Source organism: Pinus tabuliformis, chromosome 4_2 (genome assembly GCF_031772625.1).
Source record: "Pinus tabuliformis cultivar Carrire ecotype Pingquan chromosome 4_2, CPIR1, whole genome shotgun sequence".
In the NCBI taxonomy this organism is placed as follows: Eukaryota; Viridiplantae; Streptophyta; class Pinopsida; order Pinales; family Pinaceae; genus Pinus; species Pinus tabuliformis.
The window spans coordinates 524,501,216-524,510,719 of NC_142304.1; the positions used below are offsets into that span (position 1 = coordinate 524,501,216).

Consider the following 9,504-nt stretch of genomic DNA (forward strand, 5'->3'; position numbering starts at 1 on the left):
CGGCCAAGAATTCTTTCTCAGTTACAGTGTAATTCAGTTCTGCCTTGGATAAGTTTTTGCTGACAAAGTATATGGCGTATGGAAGTTTTTGTTCAACTTGTCCTAAGGCTGCCCCTATGGCTTTGTTCGAGGCATCAGTGTGGATGTGGAAAGGTAGGGCCCAGTTTGGACCTCTCAAGATTGGGGCAGACACCAACTTGTCCTTTAATTCATTCAGAGCCTTCTGACAATCGTCAGTCCATTTAAACTCAACATCTTTTGTCAAGAGGCTAAACAATGGCAAGGCTAGCTTGCTGAAGTCTTTAATGAATCTCCTATAATACCCTGCTAAACCTAAGAAACTTCGAACATCTCTTACCTTCTGAGGAGGTGAAACCTTCTTGATGAGAGCAATTTTGTTAGGATCCACCTGTAACCCTTGGCAAGAAATGGTATGGCCTAGCACGGTCCCTTCAGTCATCAAGAATTCACACTTTTCAGGACTAAGGGACAGGTTCATCTCAATGCACTTGGTTAGGACATTTCCCAGATTGGACAATGCTTCCTGGAAGTTGGACCCATAAGGAGTGAAGTCATCCATATAGATTTCCACCGAATCATGGACCAGCTCAGAAAAGATGCTCAAGACGACTCTCTGGGAGGTGGCAGGAGCATTGCATAGTCCAAAGGGAAGAACTTGGTAAGCAAAGGTACCCCAAGGACAAGTGAAGGTGGTCTTATCTTGGTCTTCCGAGCTGATTTGGATCTTGTTATACCCGCTAAACCCATCTAGGAAAGAGAAAAACTTCTTTCCTGCCAGTCCATCCAACACTTGATCTATGAAGGGTAGAGGAAAATGGTCTTTCTTGGTGGCCTTGTTCAGTTCTCGGTAGTCCACACAGATTCTCCACTTCCCGTTTTTCTTGGGAACCAACACCAGAGGGGACACCCATTCGCTATCCGAGATGGGGTAAATGAATCCGGCATCCAACAATTTTTGCAATTCCTCCTTGACGATGCCCTTAAGGGCTGGATTCATTCTCCTTTGGGGTTGCCTAACCGGTTTAAAATCTTCTTTGATGTAGATGTGATGGGTACAGACCGAAGGATGGATTCCTTTCATCTCCTTATAGCTCCAAGCAAAAGCATCTAGATGACTGGCCAACAGACTACACAGCTCCTTTTCCTGGGAAGGAGATAGGGAGGAGATGATCTTTAACGTTCTCTCAGGGCCGAACTCCACATTTTTTACTCTGGGAGCGACAGGGTTGGTCACACAAAGGTCCACTAAGGTGCTGGTTTGGGCATCCTCCACCAATTCCTCTAAGGACAATGCACTGGGAGGTGGATTCTGGATCAAGGTCTCAATCAAATCATCCTCGGTTGGGGGGCCTCCCCTAGTGGTGTCTAGGGTGCACAAAGGTGCTGAGTACACCTCATCCTCTTCTCCTTCCTCCAACCAAAGTGGTAAGTCATGCTCTAATAGGGGTTGGGCAGGAGGGTACAGGACTAGTTGCTTGGACATAGGACCATTTTTTATGGTCATGTTTCCTGCACGACAGCTTATGTAAGCATCTGCAGTGGCTAACCAGGGCCTTCCCAAAATAAGAGGGTATCCAGTAAGCTTTGCCTTTGGTTGCAGAACCAAGAAGTCTGCAGGGTACTCCCAAGAGTCAACAGAGACCAAGACATCCTCTACAATCCCTTCGGGAGTCACGGTGGAGCGATCTGCTAGTTGCAGGACTGTCGAGGTCTTTCTCAAGGAACCCTGAAGGTTGAGTTTGAGCATGGTATCCCTGGTCATCACATTAATGGCAGCCCCCAGATCAATCAATGTGTGAGGTATGATGGTGCCATTGATGTGGACATCGACTACAGGACTCCCAGGATCCAGATACTTTGGGCAGTTAGCCTGCCCCAACATAAGATCAGACAGTTGTCCTATGACATTGATGGTTGAAGCATCTCTTTTTCGCCTGCCTGGGTGTCTGAAACACTTTTCCTTAACCAGTTTGTTGTATATCGGTACATCTTTGATGGCTTGGAGAAGTGGTATTCTCACACACAACTGTTTGAGTTCTCCCAGAAGCTCATCCTCCTCTGGGTTGGGTTGTGTGGTGGCCGTTAGTCTCTCAGGAAAGGGTGGAATGGCCTTTGGTTCACTTTCCTGTTTATCTTCCTCGTCCTTCCGGGGGAGGAGGTTGGCAATCCGGAAGAGTCTTTCCAGATCGCAGGTTGATCTCCTGGATCTCCACAGCATAGGTAGGGCATGATGTTTCCCCAATATATACCTGCTGGGCCTGTCGATTGTTGGGGTTCGGGTTCGGTTGAGCAGGCATTTGGGGTTGCCTTGGAGGAGCAGGAGGTAATGGTTGTGGTTGAGCTGGTGGTGGAGGCAAAATGGCGGGAGGAGTATTGTACTGGGGCCTCCACCCCGATTGAGGTGCATTCCACTGAGGCTGTGGCTGGGCATGTGAGTGAAATGAATGAGTAGTGGGCTGAGTATGGTACTGAGGCGGGTAAGACCATGGAGGAGGTATAGACCAGGAAGGATGAGCAGGGGGACCCCAGGAAGGCATAGGAGCAGATTGGTTGGGGCTGTAATAAGCTTGGGGTGTCCCTTGCATCCCCTGTTGGTAAGGTCTAGGTCCATGTGGCCTCCTTTGGTTGAGGAAATAGAGAGGTTCAGTGGGCGCTTCTGTCCCTTGATACATGGCTTTAAGCCCAGGTAAGGTTGGACATTGGTTTGTGGGGTGGTCCTCCTCACAAACAAAACATACCTCAACCGAATGTAATGGGCACTCGTTCTTAGGGTGTTTCCTTGTACACCTAGGGCAGAAGATAGCCAAAGCCCTCTCAGCTTCCTCTTTCTTTTGCTGGATTCAGAATGTATCAAGTTTCATGGCGATGGTCTGTCTCACCTCACTCTTGAGGTCCTCTAATTGATTTGAAAACTCATGTTTGGAGAAAGGAATACCAGCTGAGAGGAGGTTTCCTCTACCTCTTTTCCGGGCTGCCCTAAAGTGGTTTCTAAACACAGTCTTTATGTCCTCATAAGGTAGTTGGTAAATATCTCCTCCATCTAGCATGTGAAGGGTATCTAAGAGGTCTTCAGGGACTCCTCGGAGCAGGACCAACTTGAGGGATTCAGGGTCAAGTGTGCACCTGGCCCGTTTATAGCTAAGTTGGAACCTTTCCGCGTAATCTTCTAAAGACTCATCATTCCCCATGGTCATCCGAAAGATTTCTCCCTTGGCTTCCTTGGACCTACAGTAGTCCCGGTATTTGGTATTGAAAGCTTGCTACATCTGGGCCCAAGTGGTGATACTGTTCCCAGGTAAGCCCATGAACCAGTGTAATGCTGCATCCTTAAGGGTAGAGGGGAAGAGTTTCAGCTTTTGCTCATCTTCGGTGTAGTCATAGGTTCGACAAAGGACGACAAACTCAAACAGGAAGGTATCAGGGTCTTCAGTAGTCAGTCCATGGAAGTGAGGTAAAGCGGAGGGGCTGATGTTCTTCATTTTCATGTCTCCATTGGTCTCTCGGATGGGGAAGGCACCTTCAATTCTCTCATCTTCTCCCCTATTGTCAGCCATAGCTTCAGATGGAGTGTTCTCTAACTCTTCTTCTGCTATAGGATCTTCGTATATCTCAGGAGGTTCGCCTATAGGTTCTTCTGGATCACTGTCACCAAAGAAGAGAGAAGGGTGACTCAGTGATGTGGTGGGGGTGTTGGGTAAGAATTTGCCTGTTTTATCTCGATTTCTACGAGGCATGAAATGGAAAGACTTTTGATTGCTTTTGTTTTTTTCTGGTACTTGCAAAACTAAAACAAATTGAACTGCAACTAACTATCTTACTGAAGTGGAAATGCGGAATTGAAATGAAAGCATAAAAGGACTAATCTATTTTGCTAAAATGAAATTGCAAGAATGAAATGCTAGGCTACGCTTGCGGAATTGAAATGCTAATCTACGCTTGCAAAAATGAAATTGCGGAATTGAAATGTTAATCTATGAAAGCAGGAAATGTCTATGCTACTTTTGCAGAATGAAAATGAAATAAACTACTTAGCAGAAGGCGAGAGTAGGAAAATAGAAGAAAAGCAACAATCACCAATACTCTTACGCTTCCCCGGCAACGGCGCCAAAAAGATGGTGGGCTCCAGTATTGTAGCAATAATGCTACAACTCTTGGAGCTTCCTTCTTTACTTTTATCAACCCGGTAGTTCGTAACAAACCTGGAAGCGACGGTGCTGTATGCACAAGTACTAGCTCTTGCCGCAGCTGTCACTTGGTCAGCTGGCACAAGTCCGCTAGGGGCTCAAGCCAACTTCTATGAGCTCTTAGAAGAAGCTTTTTAACTGATGGACGAAAGCTAACTCAAAGTAAGCTTATCTACTTGCAGAAAGGAACTGAAAGCCAACAAGAAACGCAAACCCTAGCAAACCCTAATTCTACCAGCTAGTCTTACTGATGCAAAGATGGGAATGCAAACTACTGAAAGAGATGCCATTACTTCTATGAAGGTAAAATGCATGTGTCTAGACTACCTCTATCTGAAGAAAACATTGTTTGTATTTTTGTTTCAGTTATTAGAATTATCATGCATGTGCTTTTAACTAGCTTTTTACTGTGCAGAGGTGGATCAAGGAGGAGAAGGGCTTGGAAAAGGTTGGGAAGGTTTAGAGAGGATCTAAGGGGTTCCTAACACCCTTCCAAAGAGTTTCACAAAGTTTTGCTGCCAAAAACCAAGTTTATGAGCTTCTACAGGAAGTCTGCAGGGGTTCTATAGGATGTTTCAGAATTTCTACAGGATGTTCAGTAATTCCTACAAGATGTTCTACGATTGGATTTTGGATGATGGGTGAGTGGAAAAGGCTGCATGGATGGATAGGGAGATAGGAGAGGGGTTTGTAATGACTTAGTGACAGGGAGGTGAGGTGATGAGAGGATGTGGAAAAATAGTTCGTCTTAAAGAGGGTAGAGGGAGTGGAAGGTCGAGAGAGAGGTAGGATGTCGTGGGCAATAGAGTAATTGAGAGACAAGGGGTCGAATTTGGAGATGAGCAGTTGGCCTGGGCAAGGCTTAGAAGGACGAGAGAGGGATGGAGTTGCACTGCACAATATAAACTAAACCAAATCATCCACGTCCTGCACATAATCAAAACATTACTAACCTATTCTAACTGTTTAATGAAACCAATGAACAACAACGTTATTTTTAAAGAGAATCATGTATGGTACCGAAGCAAAGAAACATTCCAAGAGGTCTGAGTGCATGGACAACTACTACAAACAAAAATATTGCACCAAAGATTGCATGAGTACATAAACCAATGTTTTTGGTGGGTAACACTGTCTGCAATTCCAGCCCCTAGAAAGAGGTGAAAATGAGAGTACAGTCAACCCTTTTTTGGAGCTTTTATCAATTCTAATCTCTTTACTCTATTCTAAACATCTAGAGCAACTCTATCTTCTAACAATAACCTACTTAACCATACCACGAAATCTAACTCAACAAACTGCGTTTCAAATGCATGTAAAGAGAACCATAATGCTGAAAGAAAAGATAACAATACAGAAGAAGGAGGCCTTAGGCTCTCAGGTTGGGCCCAACCCCGAGAGCTATGGCTCCTTTTAAAAACTCAGAACTGAGATCAAATCTGACTGCTTCCCATTAAGAAATAATAATCATAAGTCAAAAAGTATGCCAATAATGGCTACAAAAGAGAAAAACCAAGCTAGCAGCTCGTAGTGCAGAATGTGCAACAATGTTTCAAAAGTCCTTTTCGAAGGCTAAAGCCTTATCATTTATACATCACGAGGCCCCAAGCTGGCCTCCTAAATCAGTGGGACTTGGCTGACCAAACTAGGAGTGAACAACTGCTTCCTCAAAATCCGTTTGGCTGCCTTCTAGATCCGGTTGTGGTGGCTGTTGGAGCTCGGAGTTGGGGGTGAAGATCCCGAGGAAGGCCATTTAATGCTGTGGACAACCCTCCTACGAATCCTCAACCCCATCTTGGCTGTCTCCTGGCCCTTATCTGCTCGGTTTTGTTCCAATCATGTGTCAAAAAACCTGAAATGAGCACGTGTTAGCCACCTAGGAATAGTGACTGCCCTGATTCGTACAAATGACATAAACATACTAAAAAATGATGCATAAGTTATGAAAAATGAAGGATTGAGCAAAGGTAGTTAGGCCAAATGAGCCCAAAATGTTACCAAATTTGGGGCTCATCAACTGGAAGGGTTGAAACACCTTCGCCTTGAAGATCACGATGCCATGAGGGCAGGTCCCAAAGTTGGGTCGCTCATGAGGAGTTTACTGGGGGGCGCGCATCAAGGCGGATTCCTTGATCCTCGGCACCATTAGTCTCACTATAGCAGGCAACATAAGAGATGATAGTGGTCTATGACATTGCACTATACTTTCCCCTCGTAGTCACTGGATGCTTGAAGGGCAAGTGGTGTGGCACCCTTGGAACTTCAGGGGAAATTCTTGAAGGGCACGACCAACTTGGCACCCTTGGCATCACAATTAAACTATTAGGTGTGGCACCCTTAGAACTTCTAGGGAATTTCTTGAAGGGCACAACCAAGCTTGGCACCCTTGGAATCATTAAAAATAAATAATAATAAATAAATATAAGTAAGGAATGAAAACTAGGTAAAGTTACATCAAGGGTAAATGATGATTAGAAACCAAGGTAATTAAATCAAAAATAAAACTTGGAATAAGGAGGATCATAGGAAGAAATAAAATAGAGTACCTTAAAAAGTCTACCCTTCCCATATTGGAAAATACTAAGAAGATTATGTGGTTTAATTAGGTAAAAAGGGGAAAGAGGGACATAATCGTAAGGAAAGATTAATCCTAAACTAATTAAACCTAATTAACAAAAGAAGAAGGTGAATTAAAATAAGAATAATAAATTAAATTTAGAGAAATGTAAAGAACCTCCAGGTGGCAACAAACAACATAAGAATATCCATCTAAGAGATAACCTGAGTTAAATTAGGGAGTAAATAGGGGATCAAATCTTGACTCATTAATTGACTTTAAGTAATGAACACAAATTAAGGAATAAAAAGGGGGAATAAAGAGACAACTAGGAGAAGAAATAGGAATCTTGTTGAGGTGAGGAAAATATTGGTTTTAAATAAAAATTTAAGTAAATAATTTTGGGAGACCCTTGATGTGAGAATGACACATGGGTGGGTGAATAATCAAGCTATTGAATTATAAAAAAATAATTAATTATGCATGACATGACCAGTGTCACCTATGAGGACTCCTATAAAAGAAGGGGCAAGCCATGGGAGAAGGGACTTTTTGGGGAACCCTATTGTTGGATGGATGAGATGATGTTAGAGCAGTGATTACGAAACTATAGTGAGTTTGGTGAGGTAGAGGATTTTAGAGAGGGGACTCTTGAGCCAAGGAGTGCTCTCCTCTACCAGCTAGTGCATTCCTCCACTGTACAACCCCATTGCAACTCGGGGGTCTGCGGGGAAGAAGAGTACCCAAGGAGTAGGCTGGGAGGTTAACCGGTGGGTCTTCACATTCGGATCAAGTACGTCGTCATTCACTTGCGGAGGTGACCGGCAACAAGGGAATACCAGTAACAACAGAGCAAGCGGAGTCTCGTCTTATGGTGAACGGTACATGTGTATTGCAATATTATTTTGTATGATTGCTTTGTGGTCTTAGTTAAATGTATGTAAATTTTATGATATGTTCAGTGAAATGAATTTCAGGAATGTGTTAGACAGTGCTGTTTAAATTTGAATTCCCAACGTTTTTCTTCTAGTTGTATTTTATTGTGAATTATTTAAAAAAAAAAGGTATACAGTATAGAAAAGGTCCTTACACTTGGTATCAGAGCCATGTTGAACCCTTGATACCTATGGGCCCATGCATGCATGGCTAGTTTTGTTAAATAATATGATAAAAATCTCTAACTAATGTGACTAACTCCGACCTCCTCCTTCGTTTATCCCTTGCAAGGAATTTTAAAGAATCTCTGCTCACGCATTCGTCAACTTTAGTTGTTGCTCTGTTTCTTCCCTTGAAATTCTATCCGCCGGAGAAATCTAAAATATCTCTGTTTAAATTTCACGAATTTTTGCCTTTTTCTTCTTCAATAGCCTAAAATTCCATGGCATTTTTTAGAAACGCTGTTTAATTTCATAAATTCTGTTTTGCTTTGTTTTTATCCCCTGAAATTCCAAACGCTGTGGAAGATTGTTGAATTTTGCTTAAACTCCAACCGCTGGGGCACTATAATAATGATTTCTATACCAGAGTGGGCGACATTAGCAATTCCAAGTTTAACCAGCTCGAAATCGACTTTTTCTTCCGTCTCGCTTTCCGATTGAATGTCACGGCTAAAGTATTTGAACGCTATTGTTTGCACTTGGAGAAGGAAATGCTCGTAGGTGTAGTGAATCGAACTCATCGCATGTTATAGGAGGGGTTCCAATAAACAACCATTATGCGCGATGATTTTAATCTCATCCTCCAACAGATAAACAAGGTTTCCCGTCTCGACGAAGCTCTCCGGGTTACTAAACAGATGGTGAGGGAATAGGGGGCTCAAAATGTTTCTCTCGCCGGCCATTCCCTTGGAGCCTCCATTGCTCTCAAAGTCGGCTGCATAATGGCCGAGAAGGGCCTTAATATGGACGTCCATCTGTTCAATCCTCCCCTTTTTTTTTCATTGATTTCGGTCAAGGATGAGAAATTGGGAATTTTTATTCATAAGATCCAGGAGAGTGTCGCTGAACGTCTGGATAGAGGTAGGAAGGACGATGGCTAGGCTCAGGCGACCTTCATTGCCCTCCAGAAATGGTTCCCCAATTTGTATATTAATGTCTATGATCCGGTGTCTTGTAATTATTTCTATTATTTCAGAGCTCGGCGGAGCTTTACTGCTCACAGTTCTATTATTAATTCATTATTGTATTTATTTGGGCGAAAGCCTGAGCCCCAACATCTATTGCCCTCTGCAAATCTATTTATTAATTCCACTAGTCCCAGGGAATTCAAAGTAGCTCATGGACTTTAACAATGGTGGTCAGAAGACACACAGCTACAAACAGAACAGTATAGCTTGAATGTGCAGGAGTTTGCAGACCTTGTGAACAAATTTGAGGAAGTTACAGTTTCTGGTAGCTCTCAGCACTGAGCAGTACAACTTGAATGTGCAGGAGTTTGCAGATGTTGTGAACAAATTTGAGGAAGTTACAATTTTCAGTACCTCTCAACATTCTATGTAAGGTTTTCTAAATCGAAGGAGAATAGTTGCAACTGCCTTTACAAATATGAACTCTGGTAATTCCACGCGTATTGGGTATTCGTGTTTCCGCCATGACTTCAGAGGAGGTCCACAGTAGCTGTTTATGAATTTTCAACCATGAAGTGAAGGAGTGTTGTTCTCTCACAGTGCTCTAATATTCCACGAATCAAAATTTTAATCAGGCATACAATTAAGGACAATTTGAACCCTGTTCTGATTTCATG

General features: G+C 43.2%; 1 pseudogene; it reads left to right on the forward strand.

Annotated features, from left to right (window-relative positions):
- Positions 1-8,476: 8,476 nt before the first annotated feature.
- Positions 8,477-9,169, forward strand: LOC149170306 (GDSL esterase/lipase At4g10955-like; annotated as a pseudogene).
- The last annotated feature ends 335 nt before the right edge of the window (positions 9,170-9,504 follow it).